The following is a 21,748-nucleotide window of genomic DNA, read 5'->3' on the forward strand; positions in this document are numbered from 1 at the left end:
TGCACCACTGCACTCCAGTCTGGGCAACAGACTGAGAAAAAAAAAAAAAAAAAAACTTGGTACGATAATTATCCATCCTTCACCAGATCATGAGTTCTGGGATGACAGGGCTGGCACCATATTCATTACCCAGCCTGACCCTCTCAGCCATTCTGCAAATAACTACCAAGCACTTTCCATATGCTGGATATTTATGAGGTATTGGGGAGGCAGCAGGGAGCTAGGCATTCCACCTCTCTGCCCTCAAGGAGCCTACATTCTAGAGGAGGCAATCTGCAGTAAACAAATAAATGCAAAATATAATGTCAGGTAGTGTAAAGAACCACAGTCCAAAAGCTAGAAGTGAGGCAAAAAGGTGACTGTGTGCTAGAGCCCTTAGGACAGTGCAGTACTTGTGTACACGATTGATTAGGGTGCAAGGATTTTGTTTTGTTTTGTTTTGTTTTGTTTTGTTTAGATAGCATGTTACCTTGTTGCCCAGGCTGTGGAGTGCCGTGGCGCCATCTTGGCTCACTGCAGCCTTGACCTCCTGGGCTCAAGTGATCCTACCACCTCAGCCCCCCAGGTAGCTGGGATTACAGGCACATGACACCATACCCAGGCCAACTTTTTGGTATTTTTTTTGTAGAGACAGGGTCTCACTCTGTTGCCCAGGCTGGTCTCCAACTCCTGAGCACAAGCCATCCTCCCACCTCAGCCTCCCAAAGTGCTAGGATTATAAGTGTGAGCCACCACGCCTGGCCACATTTTTCATTTCTATCGAACTGAAACCATGTGATGCTATTCTTTTCTGTCCAGTAGGAAGATCACCCCAAGGGGTACAGTGATTTTGCCCTGTAGCACTTTAACCGACTTTACATGTAACGTGGCCTGTTTGTTTGTTTGTTTGTTTGTTTGTTTGTTTTGAGATGGAGTCTCCCTCTGTTGCCCAGGCTGGAGTGCCGTGGTGCGATCTTGGCTCACTGCAACCTCTGCCATCTGGATTCAAGCACTTCTCGTGCCTCAGCCTCCCGAGCTGGGACTACAAGCGCACACCACCACACTTTGTGTTTTTTTAGTAGAGATGGGGTTTCACCATGTTGGCCAGGCTGGTCTCAAACTCCAGACCTCAGGTGATCCGCCTGCCTCTGCCTCCCAAAGTACTTGGATTACAGGTGTGACCCACCGCGCCCAGCATAATATGGCAATTTTATCTCCTCATTTTTCCTACTTCCTAGAAGAATCCCAGTTTTTCGAATTCTCATTGGAGCCAGCTTTGTCATTCTGCCTAGGCCCTCATTAGTAAAGTAAATATGAGTTTTAATACATAGTCACTATTGACTTTAAGGTAATTATGTTTTAATGGTTTGAAAATTATAGCCTTGGCAGTGTTGGTAAGTACTAGAAAGAACAACAGAGCCATCGGGGGCTGGAAGAGCATGATTGAGGGCGGTAGCTGCTTCAGGTGGGGTGACTGGGCCAGCAAGTGGGCAAGTCGTGGAGGAGGAGGAGGAAGAGGAGCTGTGCTGAGTGGGTGAGCAGACGAGTGAATGGAAACCCAGAGCTACTAGGGCTCTGGACTCTGACCCAACCAGTGGGGAAGACAGGTGCAGAGTTTGGTCTTGGCTTCACGTCTCCCAAAGAGTCTGGAGGTCATGTTGTTCTCACCAGGTTCCACGGCTTGAGGGGAGCAGGGCCCTCAGGCACCTTGCGTCCCTGCTGGCCCCCCGGCAGGATTCTCACCACAAGATGGTGCCCCAGCCTCATGAATTCAGGGCCAGATGTGCCAGAAAGGAATCTAAGGTAACCATCAGTCCTGGCAGCCATGCTAAAGTGTGGGGTTTCCGATGACTTTCAGGGGACCCTAATTAACCTGCTATACGTTATGCAGCAGCACATGAGTTCTGAGAGCCGCCAGTACCCAGCTAGCCCCAAACCCGAATTCAGGTAAAATCTACTTTTATTAAGCCCTTACCATTGATCTCATTTATCTGTTCAACAACTTTGTACTCACATTGTTTTATTCTACTTTATTTTATCATTATTATTATTATATTTTTGTAGAGACAGGGTCTCACTCTATTGACCAGGATGATTTTGAACTCTTGGCCTCAAGCAATCCTTCCACTTCGGCCTCTCAAAATGCTGGAATTACAGGCGTGAGTCACTGTACCCAGCCTCCTGTACCCATTTTAGAGACAGGTAAGCTAAGGCTTGAATCTTTACAGAGGCTGTCCAAGGTCACAGGACTCATAAGTAGCAGGAATGGGCTGGGCATGGTGGCTCACGCCTGTAATCCCAACCGTTTGAGAGACAGAGGTGGGAAGATCACTTGAATCCAGGAGTTCAACACCAGCATGGACAACATACCAAGACTGTCTCTACCAAAAGAAAAACAATCAGCTGGGCACGGTGGCAAGTTCCTGTAGTCCCAGCTACTCAGGAGGCCAAGGCAAGAGAATCGTTTGAACCCAAGAGTTTGAGGTTACAGTGAACTATAACCGCACCACTATACTCCAGCCTGGGCAATAGAGCAAGACTCTCTAAAGATAAAAATAGCAAAGAAGTAACAAGAGTGGGTTCTAACACCAGTTCTGTCTTTCCATTGGAAACCCAGAGCTCTTTCCATGACCCCCTACCCAGGGTGAGTATTGTTTGTCTGAAGGAATCCAGGAGCCCTGTGGATTGGAGCTTATGCTGTACCATTGTCTTGGGATGGATCGAAGGGTTTGACGTGCCAGGGCTGGGACACGATCACAGTCTTATTCTGCCTGCCTCAGGCTTCAGGAACCAACTGCTAATAGAGCCATGTGGGAGCATTCCTTGGGGGTGTTTCTATGTAGCGTTTCTTCTAGACCAGGAAGGTGACAACCTTCACATTGGGATGCATGGACTGATGGTGGAGTTTCCAGCTTCAGAGCTCACCAAGAAACAGTGAGAAGCTGATGGTTTAGGTGCTGGAGACAGGCACCAAAGGAGCAGAGCCTTCCTCTGGCACCTCTTTCCACTGGAGGTTCCTCAGAGGCAATAAAGCTTGATGGTTAGAACATGGCGCCTGGCATCTGAACTAAAACCAGCCCCAACACTCACCTCTCTGAGCCTCAGAATCCTGGTGTGTAAAATGCACACACTACTAGTACTTACTTCTCAGAGTTGGACTTGGTAACGTCTATCAAGCACCTAGCATATAACCAGGCAAGGGAGAAGGGTTCAAAAAATGGTAGCCATTGCCAGGCGCAGTGGCTCACGCCTGTAACCCCAGCACTATGGGAAGCTGAGGCAGGTGGATCACCTGAGGTCAGGAGCTCGAGACCAGCCTGGCCAACATGGTGAAACTCCGTCTCTACTAAAAATACAAAATTTAGCTGGGCGTGGTGGTGGGCGCCTGTAGTCAGCTACTTGGGAGGCTGAGGCGGGAGAAGCGCTTGAACCTGGGAGGCAGAGGTTACAGTGAGCCAAGATTCTACCACTGCACTCCAGCCTGGGCGACAAGAGCAAAACTCTGTCTCAAAAAACAAAACAAAACAAACAAAACAAACATCATCATCGTCATCTCCCTATTATTATTAATCTCTGTTGCATTTCTATTAACTGTCTGTCTCGGAAGAATGGAAACTCCCCAAGTAGGCGGCCTGCTCAACGGTTAATGATGGTAAAACAGTCTCACTTGCCTCACCACTTCGCCTAAGTGTTACTTGACTGACAGGGTGGGTTATTTTAGGGAGAAAAAAAATCAGTCAAGCTCTCGAGTGTACCGTCCCTGAAAGGTTTCTATGACAACACATACCTGGATGTTCCAGGGGAGGGTCACCTGGGGAAGAGTTCAGAGCTAAAATCAAGAGGCGGCCCCACCAGGGGGCTGGAGGAGGTCCTCCCGCGCCTCCTATTTTTCTGCCTACATTTTCCCCGCTCTGACTCTGTATCCCCTTTAAACCTCTTCACAGCCCTGTGGGGTAAGTAGTAGTATTCTTACATCCATTTTACAGATGAAGCAACTGAGGCTAGGAGAAATGAAAGCTTGCCCAAAGTCAGGCTGCTAATCACACATCTTCAACCTTTCTGGGTTTCATTTGTCAGATTAGAGGAGTTGTGCTAGAGTGAGGTTTCTCAGCCTCATCACTGCCAACGTGTTGGGCTCAGGAATCCCATGTCGCAGGAGACTGTCCTGTGCATTTTAGAGCATTCAGCAGCCCCCTCAGCCTCCACTCACCAGATGCCAGGAGTACCTTCTCATCCCCCATCGCCCACCACAGTCATGACAACCAAAACTGTCTCAGATGTGGCCAGACGGCCCCAGTTAATAAGCATTGGACTGGGCAATAATGTTTCCTCTCCTTCCTTATACTTGTGCATTCTAAGATTTCTCATTTTTTTTTTTTTTTTTCTTTTAGATGGAGTCTTGCTCTGTTTCCCAGGCTGAAGTGCAGTGGCGTGATCTCGGCCCACTGCATCCTCCGGTTCCTGGACTCAAGCGATTCTCCTGCCTCAGCCTCCCAAGTAGCTGGGACCACAGGCATTTTCTATTTCTTTGCAAGTTCACCTGTCTGTTCACCTGTGCCACAATGCCCAGATAATTTTTGTATTTTTAGTAGAGACAGGGTTTCACCATGTTGGCCAGGCTGGTCTCAAACTCCTGACCTCAGGTGATCCACCCATCTCAGCCTCCCAAAGTGTTGGGATTACAGGCGTGAACCACCACACCCGGCCTACATTTTATTTATGTATTTATTTTTTTGAGATGGGGTCTTGCTCTGCCACCCAGCCTGGAGTATAGTGATGCTATCACAGCTCGTTGCGGCCTCAGCCTCTCAGACTGAAGCAATGCTCCCGCCTTGGCCTCCAAAGTAGCTAGGACCTAGGCACACACCACCTCACCAGGCTAATTTATTTATTTTTTGTTTTTTTTGTGTGAAGATGAGGTCCCTTATGTTGCCTGGGCTGGTATCGAACTCCTGGGCTTAAGTGATCTTCTTCCCACCTCAGGCTTCCAAAGTGCTGGGATGACAGGCGTGAGCCACCACGTGTGGTCCACGCTAAAGCTTTTTCCCAGGACCCATCTCACGTGATCCATGTGTGGTCATGTGACACTGAGGTCTTTCATGCAAAGATCCTTATCCAGGGCCCTAGAGTAGCCCAGCGCCTGAGCCAGGTGCTCAGGAAATTAGAATGAAAATCATCTCACCTGCTTGGTTGTCCGGCACATCTCACTGTGGCACCTTGTGTTTTTTTGTTTTGTTTTGTTTTGTTTTTGTTTTTTTGAGACGGAGTCTCGCTCTGTCGCCCAGGCTGGAGTGCAGTGGCCGGATCTCAGCTCACTGCAAGCTCCGCCTCCCGGGTTTACGCCATTCTCCTGCCTCAGCCTCCCGAGTAGCTGGGACTACGGGCGCCCGCCACCTCGCCCGGCTATTTTTTTGTATTTTTTAGTAGAGACGGGGTTTCACCGTGTTAGCCAGGATGGTCTCGATCTCCTGACCTCGTGATCCGCCCATCTCGGCCTCCCAAAGTGCTGGGATTACAGGCTTGAGCCACCGCGCCCGGCCTGTGTCACCCTGTTTTAAAGGCACAGAAACTGAGGGTCCCTGGGGAGGAGGGACCTCCTAGGAGTCCCACAGCCTGTGAGTGAGAAAGCTGGGTGGGAGCCCTGATGGGCCTGACTCTAGGGCAGGAGTTTCCACGGTAGCCTCTAAGGAGTTTAAGACCAGCGTGGGCAACATGGTGAAACCCTGTATCTACTAAAAATAGCAAAAAAAAAACCCAAAAAACCAAAATTAACCAGGCATAGTGGTGCACATCTGTAGACCCAGCTACTCAAGAGACTGAAGTGAGAGAATCACCTGAGTCAAGGAGGTCGAGGCTGCAGTGAGCCAAGACCGAACTCCAGCCTGGGTGATGAGACTGAGACCCTCTCTCAAAACAACAAAATAAAACAAAAATAGCTGAGGCTCAGAGGCAAATGCCTGAGAAGGAACGGTGGGCCTGATCTTGAACCTTGGTGACTCCAAGTCAGGAGCTGCCTCCAGGACCCAGCATACAGCCTGGCATCTTCCAGGCAAAGCCCCTCCCTCTGCTGCCTCTGAATTCCACAGGAGAGTGAGCGTTTGCATATACTTCATGTTTGAAAACTTCCAGGACTCCCGAGATTCATTTCACAAAGACTCTTCCCATAGGACAAGTATTTGAAATAGCGGGTTAACAAGTACCCAGCTTGGACGAAGCCTGGATCTTCATAGCATGCTCAGTTTGTAAAAGAGGAAAACCCCACTCTGGGCTCTAATTTACTTCAGCTCCATTCAACACATCCTGAGCCCTGCTGTGTGCCAGATGCTGTGCTGAATACCTGGCACCAAAAGACCCATCGGGCCCAGGACTTCTCCCCAGGGAGCTTCCTGGCCAGGAGGAGACACCCCTGGAATAGACCATTTAAGAGCCTGAGGCCTGCATGTAGCATTTAGTGAGCAGTTAAGTGTAGAAGTATAAGTGAGTGAGTAAATGGATGAATACATGAGGGTGTGAGTCAGCTAGTGAATTAATGACTGAATGAATCAATGAAGTTGACAAGTGCTATTACAGAAGTGAGCACAGACTATGATGTGGGGAAAAGAAAGAGAGATCAGACTGTTACTGTGTCTATATAGAAAGAAGTAGACGTAAGAGACGCCATTTTGTTCTGTATTTGAGATGCTGTTAACTTGTGACCCTACCCCCAACCCTGTTGGGGACATGTGCTGTGGTGACTCGAGGTTTAACAGATTTGAGGCTGTGCAGGGTGTGCTTTGTTAAACAAGTGACTGAAGGCAGTTTGCTGGTTAAAAGTCATCACCATTCTCTTAATCGCAAGTAACCAGGGACACATACACTGCCGAAGGTCGCAGGGACCTCTGCCTAGGAAAGCTAGGTATTGTCCAAGGTTTCTCCCCATGTGATGGTCTGAAATATGGCCTCGTGGGAAGGGAAAGACCTAATCATCTCCCAGCCTGACACCCATGAAGGATCTGTGCTGAGGAGGACTAGCATAAGAGGAAAGAAGGCCTCTTGGTAGTTGAGATAGAGAAAAGCAGTGCCCGTCCCTGGGCAATGGAGTCTCAGTGTAAAACCTGATTGTGTGTTCTATTTACTGAGATGGGAGAAAACTGCCTTAGGGCTGCAGGTGGGATGTGCTAGCAGCAATGCTGCTCTTTACTAAAAAGGTTTATGGAGATGTTTGCATATGCATATCAAGGCACAGCACTTTTCCTTAAACTTACTCATGTCACAGAGATCTTTATTCATATGTCTTACTGCTGACCTTCTCCCTACGATGATCCTATTATCCTGCCACTTCCCCTTTTCCAAGATGGTAAAGATAATGATCAATAAATACTGAGGGAACTCAGAGACCGGTGCCGGAGCGGGTCCTCTGTATGCTGAGCACCGGTCCCTGGACCCACGTTTCCTTTCTCTATACTTTGTCTCTGTGTCTCATTTCTTTTCTCAAGTCTCTCGTTCCACCTAATGAGAAACGCCCACAAGTGTGGAGGGGCAGGTCACCCCTTCACTATGATAGCCCAGCAGAGGCATTTAGAACGTTAGCTGTGGCCACAGGTGATGGTGCTGGAGGAGAAGCCAATATCTTATGCAGCACTTTCTATTTCTTTGCAAGTTCACCTGTCTCTGTCATCATCTGAGACTTACCCTGAGGGTGTTCCTTGGTCGCCTGAGTCTGCTCAACCTGAAAGGGACAGGTGGCCAGAAGTGCTGGGGAGTTGACATCCTGAGCAAGCAGTTCTTGGCCAATGTCAGGGAGTAGTTGGTGTATAAATACCCCAGCTCCCTTGTTCCATGGTGGGATAGTCCTAAAGTGACTGTTCTGTGCCAGTTCCCCAATGGAATGGAGCTCCAGTCACCCACAGTGATTATTTGCTAGATAACCCACCCTTTATTATCGACCCACCAATATCTCTTGGAATCATCCTGAGATCACCTCCCAAATAAAGCACTCAAATCTTTGTCTCCGAGTCTATTTCTAGGAGAACCTAAACTATAAGAGTGATGATTATGAAAACGTTTATGGTCATAGCTAATATTTGTTGAGTGCTTACTACATGCCAACCACTCCACTGCCTGTTACGTGCTCTAAGGCACTTCTCCCACTTAACATTCATGAAATCACTGAGATGCAGGCATTGTGATCATCATCCCCATTTTACAGATGGGACTGAGGCTCAGAGCAGAAGTCATCTATGTAAAGTCACATAATTCTTCATTGTCAGAGTCAGAATATGAGTCCAACTCTCTTTAACTCCAGAATTTGAGGATATAACCATTCTGCCATGCTTTTCTCCTGATTTTCTTTTCTTTTCTCTTTTTTGAGATGGAGTTTTGCTCTTGTTGCCCAGGCTACAATGGCATGATCTCAGCTCACTGCAACCTCTGCCTCCCAGATTCAAGCAACTCTCCTGCCTCAGCCTCCCTAGTAGCTGGGATTACAGGCACCTGCTACCATGCCCAGCTAATTTTTTTTTTTTTTTTTTTTGGTAGTTTCAGTAGAGACAGGGTTTCACTATGTTGGCCAGGCTGGTCTCAAACTCCTGACCTCAGTTGATCCACCCACCTCAGCCTACCAAAGTGCTGGGATTACAGTTGTGAGCCACTGCGCCCCACTCTGTCTCCTGATTTTCATCTTCCATTGTCTGTAGGGAGGAGAGATGAGGACGAGAGGGAGAAAGGATGCCTGGGCTTGCTTTCTCAGTGGGGAAGAGTTAAATCTTAGTTCGGGTTTTCTTTTTTGTTTGTTTTCATGTTAATAAAATTAATAAAGTTTTATTTATTTATTTTAAATTTTTATTTTCTTTATTATTTTATTATTTTATTTTAAGTTCTGGGATACATATGCAGAACGTGCAGGCTTGTTACTTAGGTACACACGTGCCAAAGTGGTTTGCTGCACCTATCAACCCATCATCTAAGTCTTAAGCCCCGCATGCATTAGGTATTTGTCCTAATGCTCTCCCTCCCCTTGCCCCCCACCCCCCGACAGGCCCTGGTGTGTGATGTTCCCCTCCCTGTGTCCGTGTATTCTCACTGTTCAGCTCCCACTTATGAGTGAGAACACATGGTGTTTGGCTTTCTCTTCCTGTGTTAGTTTGCTGAGAATGGTGGCTTCCAGTTTCATCCATGTCCCTGGAAAGGACATGATCTTACTCTTTTTTATGGCTGCATAGTATTCCGTGGTGTATATGTGCCACATTTTTTGGGTTTTCTCCTCCTCTGTGAAGTTTCAGCAGAGAGTTCCTGGACAGCACCTCAGGGCCAAGCACTCCCTGAGAGAGAGCGCTGAGATGTCCTCCCTCAGCATCCTGCTGTTCTTTTCATACAGTGAAATTGATACGTATGTAATCCCAGCACTTTGGGAGGCCGAGACAGGCGGATCACAAGGTCAGGAGATCGAGACCATCCTGGCTAACATGGTGAAACCCCATCTCTAGTAAAAAAATACAAAAAACTAGCTGGGCGTGGTGGTGGGCGCCTGTAGTCCCAGCTACTCGGGAGGCTGAGGCAGGAGAATGGCGTAAACCCAGGAGGTGGAGCTTGCAGTGAGCTGAGATCCGGCCACTGCACTCCAGCCTGGGCAACAGAGCGAGGCTCAGTCTCAAAAAAAAAAAAAAAAAAGAAAAAAAAAAGAAATTGATATGTATTCCCAGAACACCTACTGCATGCCAAGCACTGTCAGAAGTCAAGTCATCAAAGATCTCAGAAAAGACGTACATGTTTAGCTATTTTCTCCATCAGTCTCGCTGAGGGAGCCACACTCCAACTGACCCCTGGAGATGCCACAGCCATGTATTGTCAAGAAGAATTGGGGTGAATAGGCAGGGCATCTCTAGCCACAGGAGGAAGGGACCCAGAATGTACTAAGCTCCTTCTGTATTCTTGGAACTACATACACATTAACTCAGGCAGGGTTTCTCAAGCTTGGCACCACTGACGTCTTGAGCATGAGAACTGCCTGTTGCTCACTTTCTGCCTTTAGGAAGTCCTACAGAGCATGGGGGTGGCAGTATGTCCCAGCTCCTCTGTCATTTCACTATGTCTTGAGCCAGAAAGGGGACTGCACTGCTGTGCGTCCTTTCTGCTGGCAGTGCTGATGGTCCCAGTCATCACAATGACAGTAGAACAAAGCCCTGACATGTGTGTTACATGTCAGATGCAGCAGCTGCCTGTTGGGCCTGGTTCACTTTCTCATGCTTTCCTCATATTACCTGAGACGTTCACAGAAGGAAAGCTGGAGGCAGCCCTTGGGTCTTCTAGGAGCCTAGCACGAGGGTCAAAATGCATGAGAACGAGCACAAGATAATCCCTTAGAAGCCTTCCTCTTAGCATTCAGGCCTCAGATTAAATGTCACAGCCTCACGGACAACTCCTTGACCTTCATGGCTGGTGTACCCACCCTGATCCCAGGAACATCACCTTATTTTGCATTTCTTTAGAGCGCTTGTTACCAGAAATTAGCTTCCTAGGCTGGGCACAGTGGCTCATGCCTGTAATCTCAGCACTTTGGGAGGCCAAGGTGGGAAGATCACTTGAGACCAGGAGTTCGAGACCAGCCTAGCCAACATGGCAAAACCCCATTTGTACTTAAAATACAAAAACTAGCTGGGCATGGTGGCACACGTCTGTAATCCCACCTTCTCGGGAGGCTGAGGCACAAGAATCGCTTGAGCTGGGGAGGCAGAGGTTGCAGTGAGCCGAGATAGTGCCACTGCACTCCAGCCTGGGTGACAGAGCAAGACTATCTCAAAAAGAAAGGAAAAAAAAGAACGAAAGAGAGAGAAAAAGAGAGAGAGAGAGAGAAAGAAAAAAAGAAAAGAAAAGAGCTTTCTTAGTTACACATCCACCTTCTTATACACTGTCTCCCAGCTGCAGAATGGAAGCTCCACGGGGGCAGGACCACATTCCCCAATGCCTAGAACAGTTTAGCACCTGGCACATAGTAGGTGCTAAGTGTGTATTTGATGACTGAACAAATTGATGGAAAAATTACTAAATGAATGAATGAGCTCTGGCCCACCTCTCACAATCAAGCAGATAGTTTGGTAAAACCAGTACAGCTATGTACAGCACCAATGGACAGTGCCCACTAGGGACCAGGAGCAAACTTCCCTTACTTACCCCACCCAATGACCTACTATGGTACATACTTTTTTCCTTATTATGGTAAAATACACATTGCACAAAATTAGCCAGTTTTTACCATTTTAGAGTGTAAAATTCAATGGCATTAAGTATAATCACAATGCTTTTATGTTGCTGTTGTTTTTAAGATGGGATCTTGCTCTGTCACCCAGGCTAGATGGAGTGCAATGGCACAATCTTGGCTCACTGCAACCTCTGCCTCCCAGGCTCAGGCAATCCTTCCACCTCTGCCTCTTAAGTAACTGAGACCACAGTCACACACCACCACACCTGGTTAATTTTTGTATTTTTTTGTAATAGTGGGGTTTTGCCAGGTTTCCCAAACTGATCTCAAATTCCTGGGCTCAAGTGATCTGGCAACCTTGGCCTCCCAAAGTGCTAGGAATACAGGTGTGACCCATTGCACCTCTCCCCCTCCCATATTTTCTTCTAAGAATTTTATAGTGTTAGGTCTTATATTTATTTAGGTCTTTGATCCATTGTTGAGTTAGTTTTTTTATATGGTGTGAGGTAAGGGTCTATCTTCATTCTTTTACATGTGAAAATGTGGTAGATACTTTATTCAGTTTACAGATAAGAACATAGAGACTGAGATGAAGTAAATGACATGTCCAGAGTAACATAGCCATTGGGAGTTGGAACTAGAATTCAATATTAGGTCTGACTCCCAAGTTGATCCCGTTTCCACCACATCAAAATGCCCTTTATAGTTTTGGATAGATGATATCTCTTTATTATTTTGTGACCAGGGATGTGGAAATGACAGGCCTAGCCAATAAAATATGTACTTTAATCTGGCTCTGGACAAGTTCTTCCTCCTCTCTGGGCCTCAGTCTCCTCTTCTGTACAATGGGCTGCTGATCTCTAAGAGTCTTTCCTGTGCAGACCACTGGTACCCTTGGAGCCTCATTCACCATTGCCTTCGTTTTCATTTCTCCTCTCCAGAGTGCAGTGGGGGCCCTCCCAGCTAGAGCTGCTGTTCTGGAAGGAGCTTATTGATAGGCACAGAGCATGGGTGAGTCTTCATCCCAGGCCTCAGCCAAACTCTGGGAAACATTCTGCATTCCCCAACAGACACCTGCAACCCCAAGCAGCTCCATAGGAAAACTGCAGAACGGCAGAAAATGCAAGGGAAGCCAATGTGGAAAGGGCTTTTTCCACATGCTGACAGTTTTCTTCACAAGTATCACAATGAAGCTATTTGAGAATCAGCTTGCGAAGCACCTGGCTCTAAATAGCCTTCTCTCCCCGGTCCTTAAGTAGAGACAAAGCAGCTCCTTTCATCCCCTAGAAGTGTCCTTTCCCAGGGCCTGACCTACAAATGGGTGCTCAATACCTAGTTGAATGAATGAATGAACAGATGAATGAAGATGGCTACACACACCTCTTATTTCCCTTGATTGCCTTAGACTAGGACACGACAGATTTTTCTGCAAAGGGCCGGAAGGTAAATATTGTTGGCTTTTCAGGCCACACAGTCTCTGTCACAACTACTCAGCTCTGCTGTTGTAGCTCACAGACAATGCATAAATAAATGGGCCTGGCTGTGTTCCCATAAAATTTTATTTATGCACAGTATTTGAATTTTATATAGTTTCTATGTGTCACATAACATTCTTCTTCTTTTGAATTTTTTTTTTTTTTTTTTTTTTTTTTGAGACGGAGTCTTGCTCTGTCGCCCAGGCTGGAGTGCAGTGGCCGGATCTCAGCTCACTGCAAGCTCCGCCTCCTGGGTTTAGGCCATTCTCCTGACTCAGCCTCCCGAGTAGCTGGGACTACAGGCACCAGCCACCTCACCCGGCTAGCTTTTTGTATTTTTTAGTAGAGACGGGGTTTCACCGTGTTAGCCAGGATGGTCTCGAACTCCTGACCTCGTGATCCGCCCGTCTCGGCCTCCCAAAGTGCTGGGATTACAGGCTTGAGCCACCGTGCCCGGCCTTGAATTTTTTTTAATCATCTAATATGTAAAACCAATTCTTAGCTCATGGTCATAGGAAAACAGATGATGAACTACATTTGGTCTATGGGCTATAGTTTTGTCAACCTTTGGCTTAGACTCTTAAAAAATATATATTTATAAATAGAAACGGGGTTTCACCATGTTGGCCAGACTGGTCTCAAACTCCTGGCCTCAAGTGATCTGCCTGCCTCATCCTCCCAGAGTACTGGCTCCAGGCCCTTTGGTTTAGACTATTCGTTTCTGTTTTTCATTTTAAATATTTTCTTCTTATTACCAGAGTAATATATATTCATTATAGAATAATTAGAAATTAGTGACATTGTAGAGTTTATCCTCTATTAAAAATAAACCAAAGGGGGTAAAAAAATTACTGACATGGACATGCAAATAAAGTAATATTAGAATAATCCATAATTTCAATACACAAAAGTAACCATTTCTCTTACTGAACATGTAGTTTTTCACTCAGCATTACTAGCTGGCTATATCAGTGCTTTTAATATGATAGCCACTAGCTTCCTGTTACTATTACATCCTAAATTAAAATCAGATACAGGCTGGGTGTGGTGGTTCACACCTGTAATCCCAGCACTTTGGGAGGCCGAGGCAGGCAGATCACTGGAGGCCAGAAGTTTGAGACCAGCCTGGCCAACATGACAAAACCCTGTCTCTACTAAAAATTAAAAAATTAAATAATTAGCCTGTAATCCCAGCACTTCGGGAGGCTGAGGCAGGCAGATCACTGGAGGCCAGAAGTTTGAGATTAGCCTGGCCAACATGACAAAACCCTGTCTCTACTAAAAATTTAAAAATTAAACAATTAGCCTGTAATCCCAGCACTTCGGGAGGCGGAGGCAGGCAGATCACTGGAGGCCAGGAGTTTGAGACCAGCCTGGCCAACATAACAAAACCCTGTCTCTACTAAAAATTAAAAAATTAAACAATTAGCCAGGCGTGGTGGTGCACGCTTGTAATCCCAACTACTCAGGAGGCTTAGGCACGAGAATCACTTGAACCTGGGAGGCGGAGGTTGCAGCGAGCTGAGATCGCGCCACTGCACTCCAGCCCGGGTGACAGAATGAGACTCCGTCTCTAAAAAAAAAATAAATAGATATAATTAAAATACAGTTATTCGGTTGACTAGGCATTGCTTTTTTAAAAAAATTGAAATTTATTTTTCTCTTTTCCTTTTTTTACTTATTTTTTCCTCTTTTTTTTTTTTTTTTTTTGTGGTAACATCTTGGATACCAAGTGATCAGTGATCAGGCTGAGTGGGGAGAACCAAGCTGAACTCTTTCTCTGCCTTTTAAGGTCTGTAATCTCCATTCATCCATTCATTCATTATGAGCACTTGGTCATCGCCTGTGGTCTTGATGAGCAGTTCTTTGTGTCTTTGATTTTGTCACTGAAAGATTGCATCCTCTTTCCAAATACCTCTAGAAAGCTGTGGGGGCTATCCATCCGTCACGGCTGAGTATTACCTAGCTTCCACACAGCATTTTATACAATGGTAGAAAGGGACCTTCATCACATCTAGGGTCTCGTTTATACCCACGAAGGAGGTACAATGTCTGTTGTCCCAATTTCAGGAAATTGAGGATCAGGAGGCGCAGTGACCTGCTCCAGGTCATGCAAAAGAAACCACCTCTGACTCCCAGTGCCCTGTTTATCTTCCGGAGCGCTGGGGCCAGGCGGAGGAAAGTCGCTGGGAGCAAGAAGGGCTGGCAGGGCCCTGAGGGCCGAGATGGGGGTTGAGGTGGGGAGGGCGGGATGCTCCTTCCCTCCCCCGCAAAGAGAACCCTTCTGATTCTGACTCTAGAGCTCCGGAGACCGGATCCGAGACGCGAGTGGAGGTGGAGCTACACTAGCCTGCAGCCCGAGGGTGTAAAAGGCCCATTAAGATCTAGGTTAAATCAACCTATGGAGTTGCCCCCCAGAGGGTCCAGCGTCCGCACAACTTGACGGGGATACTCAGCCGTCTCCTCCCCAGCCCCAGCACTTCCTCCCAGCCCTCTCGGTCCCTCTTCCCAGCCCCCGGGTCGGTCCCGCCCCAGCTCTCGTCTCCCCCGCCCCCGGAGGCTGGACTCTGCCCCCGCCCCGCCTGCCCCCTCCCTCCCGGGGGCGGTGGCCCGTGGCGGGCGCAACCATTGGCCGCGGCGAGAGCGAGGGCCGGGGCTGGCGGCGCTGATTGGCCAGGACGCTCGGCGGAGCCAGGGAGTCCAGCGAGTCGCTGGGGGGAGCCGAGCAGACACCCAGCGCGGCCGGAACTCGGGGCGCGCATCCCGCAAGTCGGAACCCGGCAGTTCGGATCCCGCGGAACGGAGCCGGGGCCTGGAGGTGAGCGCAAGGCGCCGGGTGGCTTGGGACGGGCCCTTCCGAGGAGAGCCGAGAGGAGGTCCTTCTGCCCTGCCCCCAGGGAGCAAAACCTGAGCATCTTCTTCTCAGAAACGGAGCCCTCATCTTCCCAAGGCGCGAGGCCCCTCCCCCGAAAAGACAGCAGCTCCCACCCCCTAGAGAGCAAAATACCTTCCTTTCTCCTTCAGAAATGGGCCCTTCCTCCTGGCTCCAGCTCTAGACAGAAGTCCTCTCCCTTTTACCCCTTGAAATAGAATGTGGCCCCTAAAAGTGGTCCCCAGGTCTCTAGAGCCCCCTCACCTCTTGGGAGACTGATGCCCCTTCCCCTTCCCCATCGTTAAAAAACTAAGTTTGGGTGTCTTCCTTACCCCCTCTCTTTCGGAATAATGGGGGGTCTTCTCAGCTCATAAATTACAGTGACCTCCCCCTCCATGAAAAATGGAAGTTCTCCCCCTATCATAAGACAAGGAAATCCTGAAGCAGAGACCTGCAAGTCACCCTCCCACCCTAGATACTGGGCTCTGGAGAGAGAGATGATTCACCTTTAGCCCTGCCGGAGACCCCTCCCTTCCCGTCAGAGAGGCAGGGTGGCCTCTGACACCACCACATTAAAGGCTTTTGGGGATTTCCCCTCTCCTCCCCAGTAAAGATGTAAAATGAGGGATCTTCATACTCAGGAGCAGGGCAAAGGTCTGGCCACCCCTCCAAGTCATCCACCTCCCTCCACTCCTCCCAAACCCTTTCACACAAAACCCAACCTAGTAACGCCCTGCGCCATCTTCCCACCGCTCCCAATCCCATCCTTCTCTACCTCACTCCAGCTCCACTCCCACACCTGGCTGCCCCACCTATTTCACATCCTCTCACCTTTCCTCACCCACCCTGGCCAAGGTAAGACCAGGGGGGATTCAGTGAGATTTAGTAAGACTGGAGCTCTTGAAACTGGGATCCGGGGCCTAGAGGCCCTTCCAGGAGTCTTCAAACTCTGACAGCAGAGATGGCCTCTGAGGCAGTAGGACCAGCAGAGACCACCCGCCACCTCTCCCCCACCCCCCACCCCAACACACACACAAAGGGCTGTGTTCAGTGCATCCTCTCTTACAGTCTGAGAGGACTGCTGGCCCTCTTCCGAGAGGACCCCCATTTCCCCCCTAAACTCCTGTGCACCCCAGCAAGCGCCTGTGGGCATTGCCTGGTGGAATTCCCTGGGCATTCAGCCAAGAGAGATGGGTGCTGCTGGGCCCATCCAATGGGGAGGAGACGGTGTTGGCTTTGCTGCTTTGATGAAGCTAGACTAAGGGACAGGATGTTGGTGACCTGGGGGTGCGGACGGGGTGGGAAGAGCTCTTCTCTGGTGGGTCAGGTTGGGAGGCAGAAGAGAGGGTGGCAGTGAGTCGTGTGTTGCTCTTTGGAGCCTGTGCTGCGGTGTGGAGTCATAGAGAAATGTGTTTCCTCGAGGCCCAAAGAGATCAGCCCCGGGGAGAGGTAAATGGTCCAGTCTGGAGTCCTAAGACCTAAAAGGGCTTCTACATTAAAGACGTGGCCCCTTCCTTTGACAGTTAAACACACAGAGGCACAGAAGGGGAAGAGACTTGCTCAAGGTCAGCCAGCCTGTGGGTGACAACTGGCCCCAACCCTTCCAGGACCCTTAGGGTGCTAGGATCCCTGACACATGCCCCAGTCCTCACATTTACAATGGGGACTTGGGGACTGCTGGGTCCCAAGTCCTCACTTGTCAGAGGAAGCGCCAAGGCTCTGCGAAGGTCATAAAGCCAGGAAGGGGCAGAGCTGGAACTCAAGCCGTTCCCCAGCAGGTTGCCTCAGGGAAAGCATTCCTGGGTGTCCGTGGGTCCCTGCTTCCCCCGTGTGATCTTTGTATTGAGGCCATTGCCAAATCTAGGCTTGCCAAAATCCGAATTGACCCAGGAGAGCTAATAAGATCAGTTGCAGCTAATGAGAATCAGATGCTAGAGTGGAGGCTACTGCAGGAACCTCAGTTGCCTAGCTGGCTTTGCTACAAGAACTTTGGACAGGCCCTGAGGATGTCACATCCCTTCCCTCCAAGGTCCCCTCCCTCTTAGCCCCTGCCCGTGCCCTCTGGCTTTGAGTTCCCTGCACATTGTCTCATCTCTGTTCAGAGCCCTGTGTCTTTTCTCCTGGGGCATTGCATGGGAAAAGAGCTGAAATTCTGGCAGATTCTCTAGGACCATCCCCCTAGGCAGTAGGGACTGGGTCCCTACAAGTGAGAGAGTCTGAAGTAGGGGCTCTCTCTGTTTCTGCCCCCACCCAGTTCCCAGCTAAAGGATTGGTTGTTGTGCCCCAACTTTGCCAAGACGAAGTTCAAAGCATGAGGGGAACCACGGTAGAGAGGCCGAGAGGTTGGTCCCTGGAGACCTCTTCTCTGGGTCTAGAGCACAAATCTGCCACTTAGTGTCTGATCTTAACCTCTCTGTGACATATCCTTGGGGTAAAATGAGTTAATTCTCATAAAATGTTTAGCACACAGCAAATGAGCAGAAACAATGATTACAAGTGCGAAGTCATAAAACCTGTAATCATGAAGTGGGGAGGTGCTTTTGCCTTAAGGCAAAACTTGTAACCCTTGCTGTAGATCATCTGCCAGGGCTAAGGCGCCTGGGGACAAGGCAATGCCTTCCCAGAGTGACAGTGCAGTATATGGAATGGACCACAGACCCTGAAGCCAGATGGAGCCGAGAGTTGGTCACTGGTAGTGTCTGTCTGTGGAACCTTAGGCAAGTCATTCACGTCTGTGAGCCTGAGTTCCTCATCTTTGAATGAGGTTTGTTGGAGTTGGACGTCAGAAAAGAGACAGGTCGAGATGAGAGGTTCTCATCGTGGGCACTGTTGACATTTGGGTCGGAGGATTCTTTGTCGTGGGACCCCCCCTGTGTATTGTAGGATATTCAGCAGAGCCTCTGGTCTCTACCCACTAGATGCCAGTGACACTCCCCACCCCATGAGTCATGTCCATCAGAAATGTCTGTAGACATTGCCAGATGTGCCCTGGGGAGCAAAATCATCCTTTTCCTTCCCTATTGAAAACTGCTTGTCTAATACATGGCCTTAAACATAGTTAATATAAAACAGCTTCCTAGCTGAGGCGGGTGGTAGGCTTGAGCCCAGGAGTTTGAGACCAGCATGGACAACATGGCAAAACCCTATCTCTGTAAAATACAGGAAAAAAAATTAGTTGGGCAAGGTGACATGCCCCTGTAGTCCTAGCAACCTGGGAGGCTGAGGTGGGGGAATTGCGTGAGCCCGGGGAGGTCGAAGCTGCAGTGAGCCGTGATCACACCACTGCACTCCAGCCTGGATGACAGAGTGAGACCCTGTCTCCAAAAAAATAAAAAACAAAATAAAACCAAAGACAGCTTCTTTCTTGCACAAACTCCTTGTTTTGGTTTCCATGTAATGAGGAGAAGGAGATGTGTCTAGCTGCGGAGGCTTCCAATGTTAATAACAGTTTTTAATTTCTCACATTTACACAGGATTTTCTTGTTTGGTTTTTGTCTTTCTTTTCAGTAGAGACAGAGTCGAGTGGTCTTGAACTCCTAGGCTTAAGTGATCTTCCCACCTTGGCTTCCCAAAGCGCTGGGGTTGCAGGTGTGAGTTACAGGAATAAGCCACAGCATCCAGCCTACATAGGACCTTATCATCTCCAAAGCACTCTTGTGTCTGTGACACTGTTTCTCACTCTACAGATAAGCAAACTAAGGCTCCCAGAGGTTAAAAGACTTGCGTAAGACCATCACCCGCTTCTCCACTAAGGATCAAAGAAACATCCATGCCAGAAATTGTTTGAGAAACAACTGAGTTCTGGGCCCTCTTCAGATTAGTTATCAGGGTCTTTCGAAACGTCAATGGCATGCCCTTCGGTCCAGCAATCCCACTTTGAAAAATCTCGCATAGAAATGCTCATACTTGCACTGACATAACGTAAAAATGTCTACGGCAGAGCCTGCAACACCATCATAGGAATGGGTTACAGCACATGCATTCATGTGGGAGAATGAGCAGTCTTTAGAAGAATGAGGTGGATCCACATTCCTGACCTGGAAAGGTCCCTGAGGCATATTATTTAATGAAAAAGATAAAGTCACAGAATCAAAATAGCCAGTATGATCCTATTTTTTTTTAAAGTAAATATGCATGACCATAGATAGTTAGGGAAGTGGGGAATTAAAGGGACCTAGATAGTATATATGTATGAGAACATATTCATGGGGGAAGAAGAGGAAAATAAATCTCCACCAGCTTCCCATGCATTAAAAATGAGCAAAGTGAGCTGGCCACCTTGGCTCACATCTGTGATCCCAGCACTTTGGGAGGCTGAGGCAGGAGAATCACTCTGGCTCACATCTGTGATCCCAGCACTTTGGGAGGCTGAGGCAGGAGAATCACTCGAGCCCAGGAATTTGAGCTGCAGTGAGTTGTGAACGAGCCACTGCACTCCAGCCTGGGCAACAAAGGGAGACTCTAAATAATTAATCACAAAATAAAAATTAAAATGAGTAGAGCACAACCCACAGTGGTTGAGAGACTTGGTCACACCAGAAGTTGCCAGTGGCGAAATTCAGCTTTGAGTTTGTCAATAGTTTTTGGGGCCAAGAGACAGGAATCTGAGGCTCATCTCAGCAGGCCAGGCCTCCTTCCTTCCCATGGGGGAATTCCTTTTCTGAGCACCTAGAGGGATCCTGGTATCAGACTGACTTCCCCTGAATCCAGCTTTCACCCACGTGATGTCCTCAGGCCAGCCACTTTAACTCTCAGTGCCTCATTTCTCTATCTTTAAAATAGCTAAAAGACAAAGGAAAAAACATGAAAGCCAAAAAAAAAATGGTAGAAGTAGGAGGCAATAATAGAACCTCCTTCATTGGGCTGCTGTGAGGATTACATAAAACCATGTGTTCCAACCCCTGGTACTTAATAGGTGCTTAACTAACACAAGCCTTGGTCTCTCCTGCCTTTTTGTCTGCTTGCCTGCTCCTTGCCAGGAGGCAGAAGACAAAAGCCTCAGAAAGGACAGTGGGGGCTCCTGAGGCCCCAAGAATGCTTAGCAGGCTGAATCATTTGTCCTCACTTCTTCACTCTGCCCTTGGATCCACCAGGACTACTCCGCTGCAGGAGCTTTTAACAGAAAGCCTGAGGGAGCTCTCTGAGGGGGTCTGTGTTCTAGCTCCTCCTTCCTGGGGGTCTAACCATCCTTGCTTTCTCTAGACACTCCACACATTAAACTGTCTTACCCGTTGCAGGGATGGGATGCCATCATGTGACCTCTAATTACACATCCCTTCAATAAAAAGATTAACTCTCCAAGGGCAAGTTTTCCTCCTGCTTCAAAAGCTATCTCACATTGCTTTTATAGGTCGACTCCCCCGACCCTCCCCCAACCTCCAGCCAGGAAAACCATTTCTCCTCCTCCCAACTCCTGTCATCTACATCCTAGACTTCCTAGGTCCATCATACCCTAGATTTCTTGGGTCCATCGCTGTTTGCTGGATTTCCTCCCAATCCATAATTGCCTGGAAGTAGCCATCACATCCGTCACATCCATCACATTTATTCTTGTGTCTCAAATGTATAGCACACTTCCCTATGCACACAGTAGATACTCAGGGAGCATTGATTGAATGCAGAAATGTATTTTTTAAATTGGGGTAAAATACACATAACATGAAATTGACGATTTTCACCATTTTATTTTTATTTATTTTTGGGGGGGTCGGGGGAGTCTTGCTCTGTCACCCAGGCTGGAGTGCAGTGGTGTGATCTCGGCTCACTGCAACCTCCACCTCCTGGGTTCAGGCAATTCTGACTCAGCCTCCCAAGTAACTGGGATTACACTCGTGGGCCACCAACATGCCTGGCTAAGTTTTTTGTATTTTTAGTAGAGATGGGGTTTCACCATGTTGGCCAGGCTGGTCTCAAACTCCTGACCTCAGGTGATCTACCCGCCTCAGCCTCCCAAAGTGCTGGGATGGCAGGCATGAGCCACTGCGACCTCCACTTTTTGATTATTATTATTATTGGGGTCACTGTGGCAAGTGTGAAGCAGTACCACGTTGTGGTTTTGATTTTTATTTCCCCAATGACTGATGGCATTGAGCATCTTATGTGTTTGCTGGTTATTTTTATGTTATCTTTGGGGAAATGTCTACTCAAGTTCTTTGCCCATTTTTGAATTGAGTTATCTTTTTGTTCTTGAGCTGTAAAAGTTCTTCTTTTTTCTTTTTCTTTTTCTTTCTTTCTTTCTTTCTTTTT

General features: G+C 48.2%; 1 protein-coding gene across 1 annotated transcript in view; it reads left to right on the forward strand.

Moving 5' to 3' along the window:
* Window positions 1–15,303: 15,303 nt before the first annotated feature.
* ABAT (4-aminobutyrate aminotransferase) overlaps window positions 15,304–21,748 on the forward strand; it is a 109,826-nt gene continuing 103,381 nt past the window's right edge. Inside the window, exon 1 of the mRNA XM_031934487.1 lies at window positions 15,304–15,448. The gene's annotated coding sequence lies outside the window, so the exon portion shown is untranslated. The remainder of the gene's footprint in view (window positions 15,449–21,748) is intronic.

The sequence above is a fragment of the Piliocolobus tephrosceles genome, chromosome 17, assembly GCF_002776525.5.
Source record: "Piliocolobus tephrosceles isolate RC106 chromosome 17, ASM277652v3, whole genome shotgun sequence".
In the NCBI taxonomy this organism is placed as follows: Eukaryota; Metazoa; Chordata; class Mammalia; order Primates; family Cercopithecidae; genus Piliocolobus; species Piliocolobus tephrosceles.